Source organism: Acomys russatus, chromosome 8, assembly GCF_903995435.1.
Source record: "Acomys russatus chromosome 8, mAcoRus1.1, whole genome shotgun sequence".
Taxonomy (NCBI): Eukaryota; Metazoa; Chordata; class Mammalia; order Rodentia; family Muridae; genus Acomys; species Acomys russatus.
In genome coordinates, this window is record NC_067144.1 from 71395714 (window position 1) to 71421941 (window position 26228).

Consider the following 26228-nt stretch of genomic DNA (forward strand, 5'->3'; position numbering starts at 1 on the left):
AAGATGGTGAAGACCTAGTTTCAATATGACAAATCTATTTCTTAAAAGGTCCCACTGTTTCATAAAACAAAACTTAAGGCCTATCAGCCCCTCTATACTGCCTACTGTGTCCTTTGTCTGGAAAATCCCTGGCAGGGCTGCCTTGTGAGGGTGCTAGACATTCCACAGAGCACAGGAGGAGGAAAGACTGAGGGCAATGCAGGTAGAGGATCATGGGAAATAGAGGGAGGAGGAAGATGACACCTGGCTCTTACCCAAACCCAGGTGCACCAGGAGAGACTTGAGTCCATGCATTTGGCATTCTCCCAGGCCTTGAGCAGTGGCCACGGAGCATGTGCACATCTGAGCCTCTCGCCAAATCCCTGTTTAACCCACAGGGTAATGGATGTGCCTGCAAACCATCATGTTCCTCACAAGATGAGCTGGTTAAGATGGTCTGGGTTGAATTTTGAAGTGCTTCAGCCTCATTCTCCATGTAACTGGAGCATCCTTTGACCAGTTAGCTTTTCCCCTCTAGCTATCTAGCCCTCCACTTTCTGGCACTCACTGGTACCCATTTGCTCCGTGTCCCATCCTATCATCTTACGCAACTGGCCATGTTCCCAGCAGGCCGCACAGCAGAGGAAAGTTCTGCCCTGAACCCAGAGCAGGCTTTCCCTCCTTTTCACTATTGCTAAGTCCTGTAGTCTCTCCACCTCTCTGTTGAGCCTCGAGGATGGGTGTTACAGCCGCAGGGGCCACGGCCAGGTTCCGATATGGGATCCTAAAAGTCTCTTTGGAATCTCCTTTGCTCTAGGGCTGCTGTGTGGGTTGGTTAACTGATGTCAATAAACGGTATGGTGACTTTATCATCCTCTATATTCTCCTTCATCAAGAGCAGGGGTGGACCGTTTCTCCTCTGGTACAGCGAAGGCTTCTGTCATCGGGGACCCAAGCCGTTCTCTTCCCATTCTCTGCGATCTTTGACCAGTTGGACCAGAAAACAAAGCGTCACATTCATTACCTCATGATCATAAGATGGCTGAGGTAGCCCCCGATGACACACTCTTCTCTCAGCTACACAAAACAGGAAGGAAGGAGCTGACACAGAAGTTGTCTTTCAATGTAGAAAGTGAATGCCTTTTCTTCCTCTCAGTGTGGAGACCTTAACACGTCCCCATCTCTAGCAGCTCGGTCGGGGAAGGAGAGGGGCATTTCCACAGCGGGTTCAAGCCAACCAGGGGCCTGCGTGGAGAACAGGACCCGCCCACTTTGAGATCGAAGAGAACTCTGTTCAATGTGTGGGTTTATTAATTCTTATTTTATGTGTGTGAGTGATTTCTCTGATTTGTATGTGCACTACTTGCATGCCCAGTTCCCCAGGGAGGCCAGAAGAGGGCATCAGATACCCCCGACTGGAGTTACAGATGTTTGTAAACCATGGTATTGGCGCTGGGCACTGGACTCAGGTCCTCTGCAAGAGCGGCCAGGGCTCTTAGGCACCAAGTTATATTATTCTTGCTCTATAGCCTTCATGGCCAGCTTTCTTATATAGCCCGGCACCACCTCCCCATCGTGGACTGGGCCTTCCTACATCAACTAACAATTAAGACCACACCCCCAAGTATTCCCATAGGCTAATGCTACCTGGTTAATCCACCCATCACGATCCCTTTCTCAGGGGCCTCTAGGCTGTGTTAAGTTGATAATGCTAAGGCAGGAGGGAAGAGCCATGGGGTGTGCAGCCAGGAAGCCAGGTGAAGTTTTCTGCTCTGAGAGTTGGTCTAGCTTTGATAACCTTTTGGCCCTTGACTATAGCCTCAGGTAAGTACAAAATGAGTACCAGGTGCAGCATGGCTCCCGTGTGAAGGAATGAATACACTACTGCACGAGGTCGTGAACGTGTGGGTGGTTGATTGTGTGTGTGCCTTCTTCCTTCTTCTCTTCCTTGCTTGGTCAGGCTTGCCAGAACTTTCTCTTTACTCTCACACTGACCTCTTGGGATGGAATGCTTCAAGCTTTCTTGCACACTGGCCGTGTGTTTTATCACTGTTCCTTGTCTATTTATAATTCTCGGCTCTAGGCTTCCAGGAAGCCCATGTCTATCATGTTCCGTTTTCTGAGCAGGCTTCCTCTCATCAGACCTTTTTCTTTCTTCCTCTCAGCCATGTTCCCTTAGTTGGCAGGCCTATCAGCAGTATGTTGCTTATTTTATTTCTAATGAATTATTTTTTCATGCACTATATTTGATTATATTTCCTTTTCTCCAAACCATCGCAGACCGTGCCTGCCTCCAACTTTATGTTCTCCCTCTCTAAAAACAAAACAAATAAACAAACAAACAAACAACCCAACAAAAACCAAACCAAACCAAACCAAAATCAATCAAGAAACAACCCTCCCAAACCACAAAAGAAAAGAAATTCAAAACAAACAAACCAACAAATAGGTAAAGACTAATAAGACAAAACCTGCCAAAATAAAGCAAAATGAAACAAAAAGTTCACACACACACACACACACACACAAATACCATGGAGTTCATTTTGTGTCAGGCAGCTAGCCCTGGGCACAAGCCCTGGGAGTGTGGCATATGGAGTATGGCTCCGTAACGCTGCTGGTTTTAAGTGTGAAGTTGGGTGAGCGAGCGTTGGAAATCACTGCGGGATTATTTTCATCCATCCCTGTGGTCAGGACTCTCTACTCCCTGGCTCTCCTTTGCTAGATTGTTAGTCCATTCCTTTATGAAGCGCAGCTTTCTGCCACTCATGGCTTTGACTGGCAGGCAGGAGCTCCTTCCAGGGATAATTTGGATAGTCCACCAGCAGAGAACAGTAGTAACGTCATAAGAACGTTGAGTGGCATCCAAGCAGAGGCTTAGCCTAGCTGGTCAGTGGCTCTTTCTGGAGAGGGAGTTTAGAATGGTTCTCCCATCACCAGAGGGAGCGTTGAGCTGGATGGTAGACTCTGTCCTCCGGAGCTGAGATTGCCAGACACATCATCCCGAGTCTGAATGCACAGAGCATGGTTGGACTTGCCCTGTGAATGCAATGGGGACATCTTTGCTATTCTTCCCTATTGCTTATCTGTCTCTATCTTCCCCCTCACTAACCATACACACACGGGCACACACGGGCACACCACACGGGCACACACGGGCACACACGGGCACACCACACATTACACCCCCACCTGACCACTCCTGAACATCCACACTTGAGTTTTTCCTCTACCTGGCATAGAAACTGTATGGCTTGTGACCAACAGCTATGACATTAGCGCTTTACTTCCTTTGATCTGAATGTCTGTGTCCCAGAAAATCGTATGTTGAAATTTTCACCCCGAGGTGATGATGGATTTTGGAGGTTAAGCCTTTGGAGGTGATTAGATCACATGAACAGGGTTTTACTGTTCTTATAGGTGATGTTTCAGAGTAACGTTAGTTCCTTACACTAGGTGAGAATACGCCATCTGAGGCCGGGACTTAGGCCTCACCTCTTGTCACATCTACTGGCACATTGACATTGACCTTCTAGCTTCCAGAACTGTAGGAAATAGACTTCTGTTGTTCGTAAACCACGTGTGCACGGAGTTTACCAATGCAGCCAAGACATGATTCCCAACAGCACAGCTTCCCTGCTGTTCCTCTCAGAAGCCCTCCGGGTGATGCCAGCAGAACTAGTGTTTCCCCTTTCTGAATTCTTCTAGGAACACAGGAATATGCTGGGCTTGGGAGATGTTCAGCGGGTAAAGTATTTGCCTTATAAGCATGAGGACCTGAGTTTAACCCCCAGAAAACACACACACACACACACACACACACACACACACACGCACACACATACACACATAAACACAAATACGCACACATACACACACACACTCAGAGACACATACACCATACATATATCCCCGCACATACAGACACACACACACAGGCATGGTGATACATACTTGTAAGCCTAGTCCTGGGGAGGTAGAGATAGGGGTGTGGCGAATGGCTAGGGCTCCTTGACCAGGTAGCTAACCTGGAGACTGTCTTCAAAACAAACAAACAAACAAACAAACAAGCAAACAAACCAGAACAGAACCCAACAAGGTGTGGCTGAGAGGTAGCTCAGTGAGAGAGAGAGATTACATGATTACTGTACATTATAAGGACCAGAATTTAATTATCTAAAACCCACACAAAAGCCAGCCAGGCTTGAGGGCAACAGGAATCCCAACACTTGGGAAGCACACCCAGGAGATGACCAGAGTGAGCTAGTTAGCGAGGCTGGCTGGAACTGGCACATTCTGGGTCCAGCCGGGCAGTGGAGAGCAACTGAGAAAAGTGAAGTCGACTTAGGGCCCCAACACACAGATGCACACACAACTACACACAAAACAGCATCTGAGGAAAAGAACCTGGGGTCTCTGACCACCAAATGCACCCCACACTATGTGCACATATAACATACAGGAATACACACACATGTGCATGCATGGAGACACACACACACACACAAGCAGGCCCATATTTAGAGGCACTTCACATACAAACACGACTTGCTGTTTGCCTGGGAGGTTCTGAGATCCTGGCACTTTGTCTATTTGTCAAGAGTGGGGTGGTGTCTGAACCTTTGTCACAGAGGACGCTCGCCACATGCTTGCCGGATGAGCAGTCTCTCCCAGGTTGATGGACCTTTCCCTCAGAAGTGTTGTGGGTGAAAAAGGAGTTTAGAATCTTTTGTCTGTCTGCTGATTGTTATCTGACTTCTCAAGAAGTACGCCAGATCACAGGTTCCCAACCGCCTGAAACCAGTTGTTTCCATCAGTCACAGGACCCTCCCCATGCATCCACGTTGCCTTGTCCTGACTGCTATCTCCCAAATTTTATTTTGAAGATTTTCATTGCTCTGGGGCTGAATGTAGTCATATGAAGTGGTGCGACTGAGAACTTCTAGGTTCTGAAAGATGCTTCCCCATAGTTAATGATAAATATAACTCGGAAAAGTGTTATCATGCGTGCCGCTCAGCAGTCCTCCACAACTGCTTCCGTTGATGCTCGCTGATCCATCACAGTGCCCATCAAGGCCCCCTGATAGTGTGGGCTGGACCTCCAGATTCCAGTTATCACAGGACGCACCTGACATCCATCCAGGCAGATGCTGTGGGGCCTGAGTGGCAGGCTGCCAGCCTAGGGGACCCAGCGCTGCTCTCAGCAGGATGCCAAAGCCCATCATCTACACAGTAAGTAGGAAGAGCCACCACGCCGGCTCCCTGGGGTCTAGTCTGCCTTCCGTGCACCCTTGAAGCACATCTCCCTCTCTTGAAACAGCCTCAGAGGTGGAACTTTTGGGGGCCGTGTCTCTGAAACCCAAACAAGGCACACAAACCAGGCTCTCTGTATTTCCCTCTCTAGTCCTCTCATTGCGCAGCAGCACCCTGGCCTTTAGTCTGACATGTCACCGGGAGTTCTCTGCTCACCAAGGGTCAAATTGACAGAAGATGAGACGCCTTTGCTCATCAAGCCTTGGACCACGCTCAGGTGCCGTGAGAGCCAGATCCACAGCTCGGTGTTCAAGAGAGTGTTAGGCACAGGACCAAGGGTGCCATCAATTACTTCTAATGCCCCGCCCTTATGGAAGCAAGTCATCCAAAGGGCTTTTTCCAATGGTTTCTCCCCACAGACAACCTCTCACACTCATGCTTTTACTTGCTTTCCCTACCCACACCCTCTTGTGAATCTCCATACTAGCCCCAACAAACTCCACGAAATGCTTTCCAGCACAACTCTGCAGGCTAACTTATCATGCGGCCAATGCTCTGCCTTCTGTTCACACCGTTATTTCAAACGAAAAGGTCCAGAAGAAAGCAATAGGCATCATCACCTTGGAGTTTACTAAATTTGTCTTGTGTTTTTAGCAAGCCTGGAAGACACAGGGAAGTCTCTGTGTCTGAGTTGCTGTCCCTCATCCGAGTGGCCCTTAGGCTTGTGGTAGGCACCCCCCAAAAATACTTTTTCTTTTGAAGACACAGTGACACCAATAATAAATCACCTACGAGTTTTCCAAGTGGCGCCAGGGAGATGGTTGAGTGAGCAGAGGTGCTTGCTGCCAGGCTTGAGGGCCTGGGTTAGAACTCCAGATACACATGGCAGGAGAGCACCATCTGACCTCCACGTGGTGCCGTGGCACGCTCACATTCACACCAAACACACGCGCGTGCGCAGGTACACCGAACCATCTTGATGCCAGAAAACGCTTAAGACCATGACACTTCCCCACAGCTGACCTTTGGCACCCTGTTTGGGAAGCATTTGAAGCCTGTGGAAACTCAACACTATGCGCTACAAAATGCCTTATCCCCCAAGAGTTCCTGTGTTGGAAACTTGGTCTGCGGTGAAGCAACCTGAGAGGCTGAGCCTTGAAGAACATCCTGCTGAAAGGTGATTGGTGACTAAAGGCAATGCCCTTAGAATAAAAGGCGTGGGACTCCAAGGAGGAAGCAAGCCTGGCTGCTGATGGCTCTTTCCCTTCCTCCTCAGTGACAGGAGGGCTCTCCCTTCACTCATGTTCCTCCTATGTCATTAGGTCCTCAACAGAGGACAAACCAGTGAGGCTGCCCAATCTCGGCTGTTCAGCCCCCCAACCCTTTTTTCTTCATAAATTGTGTATCCTTGGGTAATTTCTTCATAGTCTTGAAAATCAGACAAGTATAACCCAGATCAGAGCTACGGAGTGGCCTCTCCGAGCTCACATAACTCTCAGGAGGTAGAGCCCAGACCCACCACAAGCGGGATGGCCTCAGAGACCACTTGACTTCCATTTCCAAGTTATAAGACCCTTCTCTACCGCAGAGGGTGCCAAGAGGGGAACAGAGCAATGCAAAGGCCACCAGGAGTCTTCATATTGGCCTTCTTCAAAGGTCAGGTGGGTTCTGACCACTGGTTCCTCCGCCATGTCTGCAGAGGACAACTTCCTGGTTCTATCTAAACACCCTCATGCACTGCCCCCTGGGCAGTTCAGAGGACGGTCAAAATAATTGATTTCTGTTGTTATCTGAGAACTCATTAAGGATTTTTTTTTTTTTTAAAAAACCACATTAGAAAATATCCTGTAACATTTTGGCTTTTGTCTATTTACAGCAACTGGATCCACTGGGGTGAGTGTTTGCTAATTTTAGGTAGTGTACAGTAAGGGTCCCGTGTACAGAGACTCCAAGGGTGAAACTTTCCGTGTCCAGGAGCAGTGCTCTCTTACTGTTAACGTTTGTGTGGACTGGGGTTGTGACTACATGTTACCTTAACTGTGGGAGTTAGGGCCTTACCTCCTTTTCCGTTGCTGTAATAAAATACTCTGACAAGAACAATTCAAAAGAGAAAGGGTTCATTTTAGCTCACAGTTGAAGGCACAGCCCACCAAGGTGGAGAAGTCAAGGTAGTAGGGGCTTGAAGCAGCCACAGTGTGTGTGGGGGGGCAGAGAGGGGAGGCTTGAAGTAGCTATAGGGAGGGGGGAAGGCTTGAAACAGCCACTGTGGGGGGCCTTGAAGCAGCCCATTCTATTGCAGTCACTGTCAGGAAGCAGAGCTGCTCAATTCCATTTCCCAGCCTACAGAGCCTGGCATCCCAGGTAGGGAATGGGCCACCCACAGTGGCTAGGTCTTCCCAACTCACCCAACACAATCAAGATAACCTCCCACAGACAGCAGCCCAGTGTCTACTAGGCAATTCTAGATTCTGTCATGCTGACAGATAACTCGCCATCACAGTTACTGTTGCTTATCTGTGATTAAAACACCTGGAAGAGCAGGCCAGAACCAGGATAGCCGAGGACTAGAGAGAACGCCACGGCAGCCAGAGCACGTGGAGCCGGAGGCTGTTCACTCCAGGACAGACAGGAAGAAGGAACTGTGGGCGGACACAACCCAAGTGACCTGCTCCCTCTAGCTGGCCTTCATGTCCTCAAAGAGCATCACTAGTTGGAAGTCAAGCCCACAGCAGCACATGAGCCCGCAGGGAACATTTTGTATCCAAACAGTGACATCCTCAGAAATGCCCCCACCTGCAAATCGGCCCACGTTCTATCCGCTTGGGTGATGTAAGGCTGGGCACTCCAACCCTTGCAGTGCTTGTCCAGCTATCCCTCAGCAGGGTGGAAACATGCAATGTTTTCTCTTTTAACTTGACAATCTAAAATCACACAAGTTATATTGTGTTCATATATATCTACCAGATATATGAAAACATAGGATTTCAAGCTAGATCTTAGGATGTTTTGCCCAGTTCAGCCAATGCCATAAATTCCACACCTGAGGCCCTGTCAAAGATGACATAATATTTAATGTCTATCATTTATCAATTATTATGTATGTATGTATGTATGTATGTATATATCTATCTATCTATCTATCTATCTATCTATCTATCAACCATCTATCTTCTCATCTATCTCCAATCTACCATCTGTCATATCCTGAGTAGCTCCTCAGATGGAAACAGCTGAACAGAAGAAGATTTCTGGTCTCCTTTATTTCCTGGGTCCTCAGGCTGACTTTTTGGCTGAATCTATAAACATTACCTATATTGCTATGAGAAAATGCACAACCAAAACAGGGCTCATGAGGGAAGTTTTATCCCAGCTCACATTTTTTGAGGGTCTCAGTGGGGAAGCATGGCAGGGTCCATGGTGGCGGCACCCACCATATGGCAGAGGCCCCTCACATCACAGCGGACCTCAGACGATAGTGTGCTGGGACCCAGGGCTGGAATTTCTCTAGTCACTTTATACCTCCAGCCAGACTCCACCTCCAGAAGGTTCCACATCCTCCCCAACTAGTGACATGAGCTGGGGATGAGATACTTCGTACCCCATAACCATAACCAGAGCTGTGGGTTAGCGTGAGCTAAGGTGTCCATGTGCTTGAGGAGACAGCAAGTGGTAGATGGGGCTTGTAGGTACTAGCCACAGTGATTGCTGGAGTTCCCATGACTCAAATCAGTCTCTTATAGTTAGTGTGCATTTTAACATAGCCCCAGTTAAACCATAGCATGTGGAGGTTTGAAAAGACATTAGGTTACCATGGAACTATTTCCCCATTGTCCTGTTGTCTTTGAAGTATGCCTCTTCTCTATATAAGAGTGTAAGAATGCACCCAATACCACAATATAAGGGAAAATCACTGTGGCATGTACATGTAGATTAAGCAAGATAAAATTATCTGCCTATTATATTTTTTCTCTTTTTAAAAATGATATGGAGAAGTTTATTGTACAAGCGTGGGAGAGCAGGAAAGGGGGAGAAGTGCTCCAGAGAGAGAGAGAGAGAGAGAGAGAGAGAGACAGAGAGACAGAGAGACAGAGAGACAGAGACAGAGAGACAGAGACAGAGACACAGACAGAAACAGCGAGACAGACACACACACAGTGAGAACAAGAAATACGTCTGCTTTTCTTGCAGTAGCATTAAATAATAACCAACTCAGTATCAAAATTAGCCTCTTATTTTAGGACTGTCAAAGAGCTTAATCTTAGAGATTAAAGTATTCATCCCACAGCACTTACCCAAAGAAATGTTTATTTAGGTTTCTTAATCCCCAGAGGCTTGGAAGTATAAGACCAAGGATAGCATGGCTTAGCTCCTCACATCCCTAAACTCGGTGTCATGTGCATGTCCAGTGTGCAGAGCGGGTACAACAGAGAGTGAGCAAGCGTGTGAAATGGCTCATCAGGGCAGATATGGGCGCATGTGCATGTGAGCTGAGCATTTGTGTGGGCTTTGCAGCAAGACTCTATCTCAGTGTTTATCAGTGGATACATGCTACGGCAAGGGCATCAGGTGCACATTGTATATGGAGTCATCAATGAAGTAGACTGACAGGACACTGTTATGCAAGAGAGAGAGAAACTCATGACATCTCAGAGGGGTGTAACAGTGTCACCTGCTATCACAGCCATCTCATCTCTGTGTTGATGCAGAACATTTCCAATCCAGTCCATGTCCAAATCACCCCACAAACGCCACTAAACTCTCTATGTTCACTTTGGATCACCCCCACAATCCATTTCCTGAGGTTCCTGGGACCCTAGCTTCCTCCGTCTCCTTCCAGTCCACCAGGAGCTACCTAGCTCCCACTTTCATCCTTATTGCTTCCAGCCTCCTCCCTTTGCAGGGTGTGACACTTTTCATTGATAATTCCCCAGTCTTCTTATCATCTAGAGCTTTCAAAATGTCACCAATGAACCCTGACATCATCGGCCCACATGGTGAGCGTAGATGAGGTAATCACTAAGGCCCTTTAGTGCAGACACAGGAAAGAGTCCTCCACAGCTCCATGGTACCACTTTCCCATCTCACAGCTGAATGAAAGCTGGCCTTCCAAAACAACCAGCATCCTCTAAGTTCCTGCCTCAAACTCTCATAGGCTTCCTGGATAGGGACAGATCTTTCCTTGCTGTTCTTTGTTTCAGCTCTCCACTGCCAATGCAGCAGCCATGTTCTGTGCTGTGTTCTCTCAGACTTCCTCAGGACCCTCTCTTTTAACCCATTCCATTTTCTCTTGGGTTCTCTTTCCTGTCTCAGCAGCCACAGCTCTGCCAATTGCTGGCCCCTACCCCCACCACCTTCCTGATGTCACTCCATGGAACTTGACGGAGTCTGACTTTCTGCCTTCTCTGCAAGCTCACACTCAGACACCGTCCCCTCTCTGCTCACAATATTACACTATTTTTGTTCTTATATTTTTGACTCATCCAACCTTGGAGGCTGGGATGGCTCTTATCCTTTGACTGCCCCACTCCTACCACTAAAGTTACTTCAGTCTCATGGACCATTTGGACGTTGGTCTTCTGTGCATCTTCTTTTCCTGTGCATCTTTTAGTAGAGGCATGACATGTCTCACCCCTGGATCAACACACTAGTCCAACTCATTCAGATTTGGACAGCTGACACACTGTGCCCATGCTTGTGTCTTGAATGCTCACAGCTTCCAGTTTTGGCTGAAGCTCAACTCTGCCTAGTTCGTCTATAAAGCCTAGGTACGTTAGTTACATTTCTCATCACTGTGACTAAGATAACAATTAGCAAAAAAAAAATTAAGTGGGGATGTGATGGCTTCATAACACTCCAAGGGATGGAGACAAGAGCGCTGGCCCAGCACTGCTTGCAGGAGGACATATTTATAAAGCCCAAAACTTTCTTCAGAGAAACATATCCTTTTCATAGCTAATGTCCCCCAGTGTCCCCCTCCTGGACTTCTGTAAAAATTGTTTGATATTTTCTCCAATTTCTCTCTCTCTCTCGTGTGCTTGTGTCTCTGTGTCTGTGTGCTTGTGTCTCTGTGTCTGTGTGTGTGCTTATGTATGCAGGTGTGTGAGGAGTTCAAGGTCAAGGTCACACGCCTTCTTTAATAGCTCTCCACATTCATTTTTGGAGACAAAGTCTCTCATTGAACCCAGACTTCATCAGCTTGGAAAACTGACTAGCCAACGAGCTCCAGGACCTGCCTTCAGCGCCAAGGGTATGGATATAGGGCAGTACCTGTAGCTGCAAAAGCTTTTAAGTGGGTCCTGAAGACCTGAGCTCTGGTTCTTCTGCTTGCACCCCAAAAACTGCCTAGTGAATCATTTCTTCTCACCCTCTCCATTTCCATGCTTTCCACTAGCGTGTGTCTCTCAATCCGAGACCCTACATGATTTTCCTTGGCAGTGTTTCTCACCTGGAATTTCTAACATGTTGAGCTTTAAAGACACATGGCGTTATGGAGGCTTACCATCAGACACAGAACTGTGTTACTTTGTGCACTTTCTCCCTATCTGGGCTGTGAGTATCTGGAGAACAGCATTGTGCTCCGGAGCCCAGGAACAGAGTGTAGAGGACAGAAGGCATGCTCTAACTGAGTAGAGTTGCTGTGGCCTGTCTACATCAGCCTCCTTTCCACAGCTCTATCCTGTTGTTTCCCCGTTTCTTGCCCTTCCTTTAGGGCTTAGCATATTTTGCAAGCCCTCCAAGAACAATGCTCCATTTCTCACTCCACTTTATTTCCAACTTCCTTCATGTGTATTTTTATTTTTTTGTGCAGTAATTTTACGTCTGGCATTGCCAGAGAACTTCATCTTTGGTCATCTCTTCACACACTGCTCCCTTTCCTTCCAAGTCTGGATCCTACCATCACAGAGACCCTCTGGAGGAGACCCGGTGCTTCGTCTTCTGGCCTTGCGTTCAGCCGTTCTCTGAAAGTTTGCTGCTCTGACTTCTCCAAGGCTGGCTACCAACCCCATTCTAGTTTCTCCACCACTGTCTGTGGCTGATGCAGATGCACCTGCTGCTGTGTCTCCACCGCCCGTGCTGCTCCCTTGTTGGTTAGAACAGATCCAAGGAAGCCAGTGTGTGGCGTCCTCTTTAGGCTGAAGCTGATCTCCAGCGCTGTCCCCATGGCGTCCCTTGCTGCCACCCAGCCTCTCCCAACATGTTTGACCTGTGTGGGAAATCATCCCAGCTTCCTCGTGGGCATGGGTGGTCATCAGCACATTCCCACTGACACTCCACCCTTTCATCTTTCCGTGCTCATTCCTGCTTCACCCTACTGTAACAGCCACTAGGACCTTCCTTGTCCTTGGCTTTCACTGGCTCAGCTTTGGTGCCATTTCTTTTGAGGAAGCATCCACTATACTTTACTGATGTAAACTCTGGTGAAGGTGACTAGTGCTGGTGGCCATGCTGCACCAAGATATTCTGTTGGCTGATTACATTCTGTGCTTAACACTGTGGTGTGTGAATATCGGCACCATCCCTGACTGAATCATTTGGCCTTCGACACTGTTTTCTACTGATCCGAATAAATTTCTCCGAGACTTATTTCTTTCATGCTTTGGAGGACAAAGTCTTGGTTATTTTTACTCTATCTTCCTTAGTTTTGAATGTTTTAAGATCTCCTATTTCTAATAAAGTTTATTACCATTGTTGTGGAACATTATTCATTTATTTATTATTATAAATAATGATAATACGATTATTTGAGTATTATCCTCTGCATCCTTTAGTAGGCTGGCTTCATGAAATGTACATGATCTTGAAGAAACTGCATTTCTGCATAATCATCCACGACATGGACAATCAAGCTCTGTTCTGAGAATAACATCGAGAGCAGGGTTGCTGCGTGGCGGTTGTCACCACACGCTCATGAGCATCAACCCCTTGTAACGTGCTGAGCCCCCTGCTGCGTGTTTTGGATACAGTGGAGACTGTTTCCCTGTTTGGCTTGAACCTGTGGAGTCTGGTTTTCAGTGGGGAAATACAAGCATTCACATGAGCTATAGAAAAAGTAGACCAGGATCTGTACACAACGGAGACAACTGGTCACCCATGCGACATCACCCCTCTCCAGGCTCTTGTCAAGGCTCCAAGTTGCTTAGCCTGAGACACAGGGACCACAACCCCATCTTAAGAGAGGAGGATCTTCCATTGAACCCACACTTCCACACGCTCTTTAGATGCTGGCCACCAATAAGCTGCACATGCGTGAACTTCTTTTTTCTATTGAGAATGCTTTGAAAAAGACACTGAAGAGCAGAGTGGGGAAAGGTCCGTGGTCAAGGTCATGATCTTCTCACCAGAAGATGTTCAGTGTGAACCTAGTCGTTGTGGCTTTGTGGTGGGAGCAACATTGTTACACGTGGTACCTGGCTTTCTATCTCTCTACACATATGTTTTTCCTGTGTGTGTGTGTGTGTGTGTGTGTGTGTGTGTTCTGTATGCAGATGCTAACAGGAAATTGTATACTCATGTTTGAGTGTATGCTTGTGTGTGTGTGTGTGTGTGTGTGTGTGTGTGTGTGTGTGTCTATGTCTTTGCCTATATGTGAGTATGTGCATGCACAGTGATCTGTTTGTTTTCTAAGATCAACACCAGTTCTTCCATTTAATTCAACAAGTTCAATTCTGTCTAGTGCCACAATGTCAGCTCCATGGCCATCCATACTGTTTGATCAAAAGTACAAAGGGTTCTCAGAACACTGAGGCATGGACCCTTGGTAACTCAGCAGCTACAAATAGGCTCTGACAGGGCTTCGAGAACACTCAGCCCCTGAGAATGAGCATGCCCACAGTGGTCTTAGGAATATACTTTTCCAACTGCTATCACACACACAAACTATCTGAGAGCAAACGAACGGGAGAGTGTGTCTTTCCCGCCACCTGATCTCTATTAGGTGGCCAGCACTGCAAGCTGGCCTGCTTGTCAACATCAGTGGGGTCCAGCTTCTGGCAGATAAGTGGGAGCACATGGTACTGGCAAGATAAGACGCTGGTGGCCTGGAATAAATGTGAGCAGCCAGGCTCCTCTAAGGGGCCTCTGGGAAAGGCCTGTTCTCATCAGCATTGTTCACACTTGCTAACAACTTTCCTTGAATGAGGTTTTCCACATGTCTGTCCCTTCAACTCAGCATTATCTGCCAGTTGTTAGTGTGGGCTGAGGCCCTCGCAGCAGCTTCCTGATATTGTCAGCACAACAGGAAGGGAGCAAGAATCAAGAGTGATTTACAGGCCTGGGCTGACATGGCCCCAGCTCAGGGTGAGCGCAGCTCTGAGCGTCAGGCCAGTGCGAGCAGCCATGCTTCTGAGAGGCAGACGAAGAACTATATAGGGTGAATGGTCAGTTCCCCTTAGCTACTGAGCTACTGAGAAGGGTCTAAAAGTCCTGTGTGTCACTGCCATCCTAGCCTGTTTGGTTATGTATGTGGGCAAGAAGGACAACCTTGTCCCATGTTCCCTAGCACCCTCCACACGGAATTTTAGACTCATTGACCTGAAACTCACCAAGCAGTCTAGTTCAGTAAATGTGTTTTAAATTGACTGGAGAAAATCAGTCTCTTGGGATTTCAATATCCTTAATCTAAACACAGAATATATTGAACCACATGGGTAGAAACCTGCCAGCTCAACCTACTGCTGCTGTGGAGGGGGTGTTTGGTTGGCTCCTCCTGGGAGACAGAGAAGTGACTGGGACATATTCTAAGCACAGAACAAGGATAAAATAGAATAAAATCAACAACTGTTCTGATAGCTATGTGTGACCTGTATGATCAGAGAGAACATTCTGCGAACAAGTTGAAAGCAGACGGAGAGGCCCCGCGGTACAGCACAGGGAAAGCTCTCTGAGCAGGTCAAGCCGAGAGTCAAGGGATTGTTAGGAGTTAAGAGTGTAGAGCTCTTGGAGGTAGCTCTGTCAGTAAGGCAGTATCACACAGCACAAGGACCAATTTCCATCACCATCACCCGCATGGAAAGTTGGCTGGAGGGGCACCTGCTTGTACTCCCAGCACCGGGAAGAGGCAGAGAGGCGCAGCTCTGGGACCCTGGCCACCCAACCCAGACTACCGAGCGAAGTCTTGGCCCCAGTGAGAGATCCTGCTTCAAAGCAACTGTGTGAAAACTCCTGCAGACCACCACCAGTGTTAACCTCCTGTTTGCACACATATGTACACACACACACACACACACACACACACACACACACAGAGAGAGAGAGAGAGAGAGAGAGAGAGAGAGAGAGAGAGAGAGAGAGATTTTAATGGAGATGTATGTTTATAGGAGACTTGAGAAAAATCAGAACAAAATAAAAAATAAGGAGACCAAAATTGCTTCAAACCCCACTATTTGGAAATAACCACCTTGGGCTTCATTTCTGGGATCTGATTTTACTTTTCATCCACTAGCTAAACCACGAGCAGTCCACGTTCACAGATTATGTTACTATGATTATTCTTCTGTTTTGTTTTGGGACAGAATCCCACAGAGCCTTTGGCTGTTCTGGAACTTGCTACATAACCAAGGATGGACTTGAACTCTTGATCCTCCTTCCTAAGCCTCCTGAGAGCCAGGTTTACAGGCATGCCCCACCATGCTCAGCTAGCATATGCAATAGCGATGATCACATGCTAGGACCTTTGGGTCCCGTTGTGTGGCTGTGTCACTGTGCAGAGGGCCATCTCTTTGAAGCCCTTGTTCTCTTCTGCATAATTGTTACAGCGGTGCTGGTATCTGATCTGTGAATCTGATCTGGTTATAACTACAATCATGTCAGGGTCTTTTTAACAAAGAAAAAGTATAAAGAGATCTGTGTTCAAGTTCAGTGTTAGTTTCCAGTTTCAGCAAGTTGTGAACTTTGTGTATAGGAGAGCACAGTACTTGGAGGGGGGTTATAACAGGTTGCACTTCCGTGGTGAGGGCAGGCTAAGAATGGATAGTTACAAGGGTGTATATTGTCAGGACAACAGCAGGGAGGTTGTGATCAGATTGGTTTCTGGGTGAAAACAAGGCAAAAGGTAGATGTAATGGAAGGGCATTAGAGGCAGTGTGCTGGCTAGGAAGGCTGTCACTGCAGTGATAGTCAACATGGAAAAAATAAGAACAGCAATGAATTGCTTGTCACAGATGTCCTGGAGACCTACCCCCTCACCAACAACCCAGGCTATTGCTCTTGTTCTTAGTTGCTGAAGACACCACACACATTTGTTACAGGACATGGAGGAAAGACATTAGTACTGACCAAGAAGAGTCCTCCCCTGAAGGCTCTCATAGTTCTGAAGGGGGCTGTACAAGCTGGTGTGTGTGTGTGTGTGTGTGTGTGTGTGTGTGTGTGTGTGTGTGTGTAGGTATCAATAGTCTTTCCCAGTTGGAAACCCTGTGACCTACAGAAATGACTCAGGGGTATGACAAGATGTGCCTATGTATGCAATAGTGGCGCAAATGTTATGGGGGTTAGCAATGATTTTCTGGTTGGAACTAAGGCTCATGCTGAAAGAGAAGACATATGTCTGGTATTGTAACCTGACCAACAACATAGAGTCACGGAATTGACTGAACCCAGTGGTAACCCTACTATTATCATTCTAAATGGACACAGTGTCAAAGCGCCCTCTAAGTTCGCATCTCTCTAACCATAGATTACTAGTTCAGCTCTCAGACCTCACTGGACAAGTTTCTCTGTGTAGTGGATGATAAATAACAACTGCCATCCACGTTCAGAAACTTACAACTGCCCAAAGCACAGAGAACAAGTGCCAATGAAGTGTTCAGCCATAATGGAGCGTCTACATCCCATGCCCTGAAGGACCAGGGACCATCATGAGGGAGCATCTATATACCACGCCCTGAAGGACCAGGGACCATCATGAGGGAGCATCTATCTCCCACGCCCTGAAGGATCAGGGACCATCATGAGGGAGCATCTATCTCCCACGCCCTGAAGGATCAGGGACCATCATGAGGGAGCATCTATCTCCCACGCCCTGAAGGACCAGGGACCATCATGAGGGAGCATCTATCTCCCACGCCCTGAAGGACCAGGGACCACCATGAAAGAAGGGACAGAAAGGCTGTAAGAGCCAGACAACAGGGAACACCAGAATGAAGCAGCATCTTCTGGACGTGACAGGACAGCTGTGCTCATGACTTGTAATAGCTTGGGTTTTCTGAAGAAGACTTGAACAAGAAGAGCAAGCCAGTCAACATTCTAGCATGGAGTAGGGTGGGGTTGTTGAGCTCTCATTCCTGACAGAGTTGCTATGGACAGTTGATGGTTTCTGAGGGAGGAAGAGTTTGGTTTCTTTAAGGGTGTGGCCCTGGTAGGTCAACCACCCTTCAGTGAATGGATCCACGCCCAGAAAAATATGGGCAGCACAACTTGGACTCTGGGTTATATTTAAAGAATAGAGGTCATGAAGTTGCTGCATGGCGGGGGGTGGGGGTGGTTAAAGAGGTGTGGATGGGTATGGGAGGAGCTAGGGGGAGGATCGAGGGTTTTATATATTTAAAATATATTGTATGGAGTTCTTGATTAACAGAATATTCTTTTTAGGAATAAGATAAGTGAAGAGTGGCTTGCATTAACCCTAAACTGGGAAGGGCAGCAGCTGCTGGCTGTGTTGGATGCTAAATGATGTTTAAGAAAACCCCAGTTTTCCCCAGCATCTTGCTCTGCCATGGTTTGTGCACATTTATGCATCAGACAGGGAGAGGAGTGAAGCCCAGTGACACAGAGAAGGAAGCGTTTGACTCTTTCATCACCCGTCAGTGCTCGTTAGCCAGAGCTGCTGCAGTGTGATGTCATAAGCCTGGGCTTCAAGTAAAGGGTCTGGTCTGTTTTATCTTGATGGTCTGGATGCTAGAAATCCAGAAGTCAGCAGCATGGAGGACTGTGCTCCTCCGGAAGGGCCTCTGGGGAGAAGTCCTTCCTACCTCCTCATGGACTCCAGTGCTCATTGTTAACACTTGGCAGTTCTTCATATGGAGATGTAGCTCACTGCTTCTCTGCCTCTCTCCTCATGTGACTTCCTCTCTCGTCTCTTCCATCTATTTCCAAATGTGAAAACCACTTCATAAAATGATCATTGAATTAAGATCCATTCAAATGCAAGATGACACATCGTACTTGCTCACATGCCCACAGCTCTGTTTCCATGTAAGTTCACGTGCGTGGATACGTAGGGCTGGGACACCAGGACAAATAACTATGTCACAATTGAGGACCGAAGCTTGTTTTTAGGATTCCTCTGTGAACATCCTCTCATAGCTTTGGGCAAGTTGTGTGTCAGCACTCATTTCAAGGCTTGTGGTATACCCACCTGCCATGGGCACATCAAATTCTCTGACTGATACGTGATAAAAATCAAAGCTAGTATCAAAGGACAAGAGGAGGGGTAAAGGATGCTTTCTTGATGGGGACCTGGCTCTGCACATAGGGAGAAAACTTAGGAGTGTGTGTATGTGTGTGTGTGTGCGCGCGCACACGTGCATGTGCTCATGTGTGTGCATGCATGTGAATACATAGGTGCCAATAAACTAAAAACTAAAACAAAACACATATCAGCCATATTTGCAGAGCTAGAACCATTACGTCCTGCAACTGTGAGTGCTGAGCCTGTAATGAAGGGCAAGTCCAATTTATAATCCAGTAACTGAGAGTTGCCATGACCTTCTATGAAGGGGCAAGTGAGCACAGGAGTGGGAAAGGTGAGTCATTAGGAAGTCCTTGGGAAGCGTATGTGTCTATGTAGGTATGGCTGTTACTGTCATCCTTGACTGTAGCCTCATATATTCACCCACACCCTTGCTATGCTTATAAAGGGAAGGTACCTCAGGCTCAGTGATCCTATGGAATGTATGGCTCTTTGGGAAAATATGAGCATCTACCATGGAAGCCAGACTCTTAAGGATGAAGCCTTCAAGTGGAAAGACTTGGGAAGTCTCTCCCTGACTCCTTGTGAGCCATCATGATGGAGCTAAGTGCCAAAATACTGTGCGTCTGTCTCCAGAGCATCATCTGTCCTTTGCTTGGAGATTGACTATCAAGAGTGCTTGAGTGGTGGTGATGAGAACTGCACACTGTCACCTGCCTGGCTTGTGTCTGGACACAGGTAGAGTATCTCAGCTGAGTAACTAGGGGTTGCTGGTGTGCAGATGGGGTTTTTGTCATTTGCTCTTGGCTTGGTAGAATTGCGGTTGACTTGAAGGACAGCACTGGGAGCCGAAGTCAACCCTCTGCTTCTGGGGACCCAGTTGTAGATGCTTCACCCTTGGAACTAGCACTTCCAGAAAGTTCAGCATGGAGCATTTGTGTGTAGCCTACTTCATCTATCATCTGCCACCACACCAGCTCAATGTGAAGTTCAAGGGGGAAATTATCTACATCTTTTTCCATGTAAAACAAATTGTAGCTTATAGATCAGCATTGTGCAAACAATATACCTATGTTTTCTTCATTATTTTTGGCCCAATTCTTGTTCTATAAAGTACTCTTTTAAAAAGAATTTTCAATTTTTAAATAGTTATGTGTATATGTGTCTTTGTGAGGACATGTGCACAAGGTAGATGTGCCCTCAGAGTCTGGATCCCATGGAGCCAGAGTTCTAGGTGGTTTTGACTCACCTGCTATGGATGCTGGGATCCAAACTTTGGTCCCGGTAAGAGCACTGTGTGCTCAAAAGCACCTAGTCACTTTCCCTACCCCTCATATCACACTCTTTATAAACTTTCAGCCAAGGTTTCCATGGAGCTGGGTCCATAAAAAAGATCTAAGGTAATCCTATCATTTAACTGGTCATATTTATGTCAGAATTATTAATGAAATTCAGCCCCTAGCCATCTTGGCTCTTCATTTAGATCCAGGAACAAAGAGTCACTTTTTTCAGATGAAAATCCTGAAGGAAAAAGGAGCCCAAAGATCACTAGGTTGACTTATAGTTGGTATCAAGCGGGGAAACTATTGATTTCCCCTCCCACCCAACACAAAGAATATAATTTACTTCTATTCAGCAAAGAAATAAAGCAAAACAAAAAAACCAGGATGATAACTTGAAATCTGGAACCACCTAATATGCACATTTACCGAGTTGAAATAAGTTATGTGCAAGCACGGAGCGCTGTACCTGCCCTATGGAACGTGAGCATAGCATTTATCTTCCTTTTGCTCCGGCCCTGACCTGAAAAGCATTTTTGCATTCACATTTGAATCAAATGCTCTGACACGCTGCATGCAAGAAGAAAATACCACAGAGGAGTTTTTGGCTTGGCCACTGAGGGGGAGGGAAGGGTGTGATCTGCGCCCCCAGGTGCTTCTTCGATGAGAAAATTCCTAACTGTATTTTAAAATGTCCACATCCACCGCAGTGTGTGTGGAAGCTGAGGTCACCAGGGAAGGCTCTATTCTACTATTACACGTTATTTTAAAAATTGACACTCTTACATGGGCACATGTGTACGCTTGCTTACATGTGTAAGTGTGGACACACATGTGTCTCAGTGTGTGTGTGTGTGTGTGTGTGTGAGAACAGCCTCTGACATCAGTCCTTAGCTTCCTGTCTTCTTTCTTGTTCGAGGATAGCTCTCCTATTGCTTGTCACTGAGCACACCAGGCTAACCGGCCCACAAGGTTCTGGGGAGTCTCCTGTCTCTGCCTCTTACCTGTGGTAAGAGCCTGGGGTCATGGATATAACTATGGTGTCTGGCTTTTACATGGGTGTAGGGGGGCCTCATGGGTTTGGGGGCCTCATGGGTTTGGGGGCCTCAGGTCCTCGTGTTTGTGCAGCAAGCATTTACCCAATGACCCATCTCCTGGTATCAGGATGCCATCTTGATGACAGACTTACAGACACAGGACCAAGTATGTTTCTCTGTATGAGCTGTTCCCTTTGTTGCAGCCACGTAGCTGCGGCTGCAAAGTTGTGTGGTCCCATTACACATTTAATAACAACACATGGAAATTTTGTAAATGCTTATCTATGCGCGATATTATTGAATTCTGACATCACAGGGGACAGGAACAATTTCCCTAATTTCATGGAGGTTAGGTACCAAACCCCTGATTTCAAAACACGAAAAGACAAATTCACATGGGGTGACCAACACCATGGATGCTGTGAGGGCTCAGGACACACTCACAGCCTGCTTCTAAGATGTGTGCTGGATCACATGGAGTGTAGATGGCTTAAAGAATAGGGTGCAGAGGTGGAGTGAGATCTGCAGGAGCTTGCAGGAGCATCTGTCCAGACAGAGAATGTCGGGCTTCTTATGCAGGCACCATCTACGAATGGAGAAAGGCACTGAGTCTTCCTCATTGCTGGCTCCCTTAGTTTAATTTGGCTGGAAAGATCACTGCTGCTCAAATACAAAAGACAAGTCATGGAAGGTCTCTCAGAATTAGAACCTTCTGGAATTAGAACCTTCTGGAAGGTGGCTCGGAACTTTGTCTCAAAAGCCTTTCATTTTATACTTCTGCTGAGACATTCCTTCCAAAGCAGAGAGATCTGTGCATGAGGATGTCCTGAGCAGCTCAGGCTCCTATTCCAGAAGACAGGAAGGAAGCATGGAGGGAGGAAAAGAGCAGAGAATTGTGGGATAGTCTTCAGGCTTGGGCTGGTGCTGATGATCCAGAAATGATTGTGACACAATGGTAGGAAATGTTGCCACAGGTGGATGCACAGTGCACAACATGCAAAGAAATATACGGGGGAATATGCAGCTGGAATGCGACATGTAAAAATGGTAAGTGTGGTAGGCCAGCCAGATGGATCAGATAGATGGTAAGGTTTCGGACAGACAGACAAGAGGAGGTCACCCCCCTCAGCAGCCACCAAAAGGCTCAGCTGTACCAGAAAAGAAACGAAGGGCCGAGTCCAGCCTCAGGGTTTCAGCTGGCCAGTCATTTGTGGGTATCACAGTGAGCTGTTGGCATCTGATGAGTTGAGGCTAGCAATACTGCTATACTCTTAGATTGTACACAATGGTCCCCAAAGGCAGAGGTAACTCGCAGCCCTGGTTCTAATCCCGCTGGGGTATGCAGGCACATTGTGTAGCGGGTGGGTGGGTGCAAGCAGGATCTCCGTCAGTGTGAGTGCCGGGAGAAACAGCTTAGAGACAGTTTTCAGTGAAACAATACTCTTTATTTAGGGGGAACAAGGGCTATATGAACCTTGGGGAGTGGGTAGGGGTTTTCGGGGTGAGTGCACATCATTGGCTGGGGCCAAGGTGCTGAGAATGCTTCATTTGCATGAAGAGGAATTCCAGGTGTTGGCTGGATGTGTCCTTATAAGGAGAGAGGAAGTTTAACCTGAACCCTGGACAGCAAGCTACAGGACCATCTCAAGAGCACCAGAGGTGAGGGTTGTAAGGGTACTTGCACCACTGGGACATGCAGGCTCAGGGCCCTACTCTTGCCAATCTCAAAACAGCATATTTGGGCTTTAGACACGCCTCGACCTCACTCTTGCTCCAGGTTGGTTCCTCAGTTGCATGGCTCCCTCAGCTGCACAGAACATGGCCCAAGTGTCAACAGTGGTGGGCCCAGGAAACTAACTGTTCAGAGTAGGACAGCGGGTGCTGAGGGAAGAGTGTGGCACAGGTGTGGAGGGCAGGTGGGAACTGAGGTGACTCAGCCGTGTGGGAGACATGAGATCACTAGTGTGTCTTTCTACTTGGAGGAGGGAACACCGACAGACAGATGCCAACAGTGGGTCCCACTGGGGTGTTCTTAACAAGCAGCATTGTCTCCTAAAGGAGAATCCAGGAAGACTGGAGGTGCTGCAGGGATGGGGTCTCAGGTGGGCTCACTGAAGAGCCATGAGGCTTGCTGGTCCCGGGGAGATTCTGGGGTATCCCCAGTGTAGCACACTCAGGCTTATCTCCTCTCCCCTCTGTCTGTGTGTCATATCAAATATCTTGGAAAGAATGGGGCCGTGACAGTGGAGAGCACACACCTTGGGTCAGCATCCAGCCACCACATCCAGCCCGCAGCAGGCCACCAGCCTGCGCCTCAGTTCCTTGCCTATACAACGGGGCAGCAAAACAGCATTTATCTTCCAGATACAGTGAGTGAGGACCGGGCTACTACTTATAAAAATGAAGGTGACACCCTGGGCTAGTTACTGAGATATTTGATGTTTGGGAGGCCTTTGTAGAAATGAGACCGAATCTTGTTTCTTGGCTTCTCAGGACATGTTTAAATGGACCATCTGCTGGAAGTGAAGTCAGAGAAGAGAGAACAAAGTAGGGCCTTCGCTTTGGTTGACCCATCCTTGTTAAGCTCAGATTCCTGGGGTACAACAGTGTAGTAGCTTAGGCATTCTGCGCTGGGGATGGCATACATTAAGGACAATAGTCACAGATGTTCCTTCCACAGTCACAGTGCCTTGGAGTAGGCTGGAAGACATATTATTTTTCTCTGACCTGTAGAGGTGTGATGTAACGATTCCCATCCATCATAATTTAGGTCTGACTTTTCATGCCCTATCTCCACCCTTCCCCCCCACCCCCCGTATCCTCCTTAGGAAAGTCTCATAAACTGACTCACTTTTGTCCCCCGAAGTTCAAAAGTGCCAGCAAGATCCTGGTGCTGTGCATATAGGCTGTGAGTGGCACCAGCTTGGGTGGGATTTGTGTGAGGGTCCAACCTATAGTATAGGGCAGATTACCCAATACCTACCAGCGGCTGGGGCTGGGGCTCGATTGGCAGAACGTTTGTCGAGCAAGCGCAAGACCCTGGATGCCCATCCCTAGCACCGGATAAACTGAGCCTGCCCATCCCGGCACCCAGAAGGCAGAAGCAAAAGGATCAAAAGTTCAAGGCCAACTTTGGCTGCATAGTAAGTTTGAGGCCACCCTAGGCTACAGGAGACCTTGTTTCAAAAAGAAAAACAAATGTGGCATTTAATTTAGAAAAGATTCTAAAAAGGCCAATGTGGGCAGTCTGGGGATCTTAGTGTGTCGTTTCTAACATGCTTCCAGTCACACACTCAATGTACTGTTTAGTGCATACCAAAAGAAGCAAAATAATGCTATTTTCTGGCTGACATAATTTTTTTCATTAACTCTTTCTGATAAGACTTGGGTGAGAGGGTAGGGCAGTTCTGCCGGGCACTTGATTGTGTGAGATAACATTGCCACTCATGCTCGCTTGATGCCAGATGAACGTACAAAGTAGACATAGACCTAGTGGACAGGTTTGGCTCCATGTGGGTAAAGAGAACTTCATTTAAATCCTTCTTGCCAGAGGAGGGTCAGACAAAGCTCAGGACAGTCACAGATCTCCAGGGCTTTGTTGACAAGGATAGTTTCAGACATGATAGGAAAATACCCTGGCCCACAAACATCTTTCATTTCCGTGGTCCTCTGAGGAAAAAAAAATATTTCTTTAAAGAATTCTGAGATAACAAATAATATCGCTGAGTTGAGTCACAGCCCTTGTTTTTCCTCTGGGATTGGGGTACATGGCTCTGGACACCTGTGACCTGCCTGCCCACAGGGACTTGTTTTTATAAGGAGTTGAGAGACATTGAATTATGTCCTTGTTTGAGCTTCCAAAACCAATTAGTGTCACAGGCAAGCCTTGATCCCCAAGTTCCTGCTTCTCCTGCTGGGGTCCCTCCTCCCCACCACCCACACACTGCATGGGTCCTACAGGGACATCTGCTCTGAAATATTTGCGTGAGAGTGGTGGCAGAGGGACGGGGTGGGGGTGGGGTGAGGTGGGTTGTCACCGCCTAGTAAGGTCAGAAAACAAGGAGCCCTCAAGAAGAGGCTCTCTTCACGTGATCCAGGCAGCCTGCATTTTCTCACAGCTCGCAGAGCGCTTCCAGATGCCTGTCGCCATCCTCTCAGCCCTTCAACTCCAACAACCCCCAGGGGAAGGTCCATTCGCCTTTCCCAGTTGGCTCTTGGAGAGAGGACAAGAGCTAATTCTCAGGTCCTTTTTCTTTCAGTCCCCGCTTTCAGCTTGAACATACATGGATGCCCACACAGCTCACTTTCTCTGTAACCACCTTCCCTGAACCCAGATTTGTTGGCCAATCATCAGACTAAGGGGCTGCACTGAGACACATTTTACCAAGGTCAGCTATGGCAACCATGTAAAAGTGGAGGTACATGCCTTTAACCCCAATGCTGAGAGGACTGGGACAGGCAGGTTGGCCGTCTCACTGGATAGCCAGTCTACAGGAATTGTGAGCATCAGGTTCAGTGAGGGCATCTTCTGAGGGAAGAAAGGATGGAGTGGCAGAGCAGGACACCAGATGCCCCAACCTAGCCTCTGTGCATGAACATTGGCCTCCCAACCTGGCCTCTGTGCATGAACATTGGTCTTGCACAGGCATACACGAACAAACGTATATACGTGCACACACAATTTTAAGCCTTCTCTCAGTTTTTTCTATGAAAAAAGATTTTGTATGTATTTACATGTATACATGAAGATACTAAAACAGAAATGTAGTGCACCTATATAGTAGTCTTAAGGATGTTAAGGTGAGTTAAAGCCAGGCACGATGATGATATCCACAATCCCAGTACAGGAAGAGACAGGATGATCACCCATCAATGCAAAACCACAGCTCTCATCTTATAGGAATAAGAGTTTATTCGGGAGATATTTTAAGTGACCATGGCCCAGGACCCGTAGATTTAGGTTATTTCAAATTCCATATTTCAATGAGGGAACAGTTTTATAGTTTTATAGAACGAACACACTCTTAAGTCGAGGTACGCTTAAACCACATTAGTTGGTATATCAGAGAGGCAGGGGCAGCAAGAGGAGGGACACTTTTATATAGGCCTAAGACAGTATCTGATGACATTCTTAGCTTCGGGGTTCGTGAAAGCTACTGAGTAAATAGTTTTCAAGGGTTGGGGTGGGGGTAGATTTTTATCTATCACGTCTGACAGAAGTAGACAAGGAATGTCCCAGGAGGCAAGGGAAGGTATTAGCCTCTGGACCAGCAA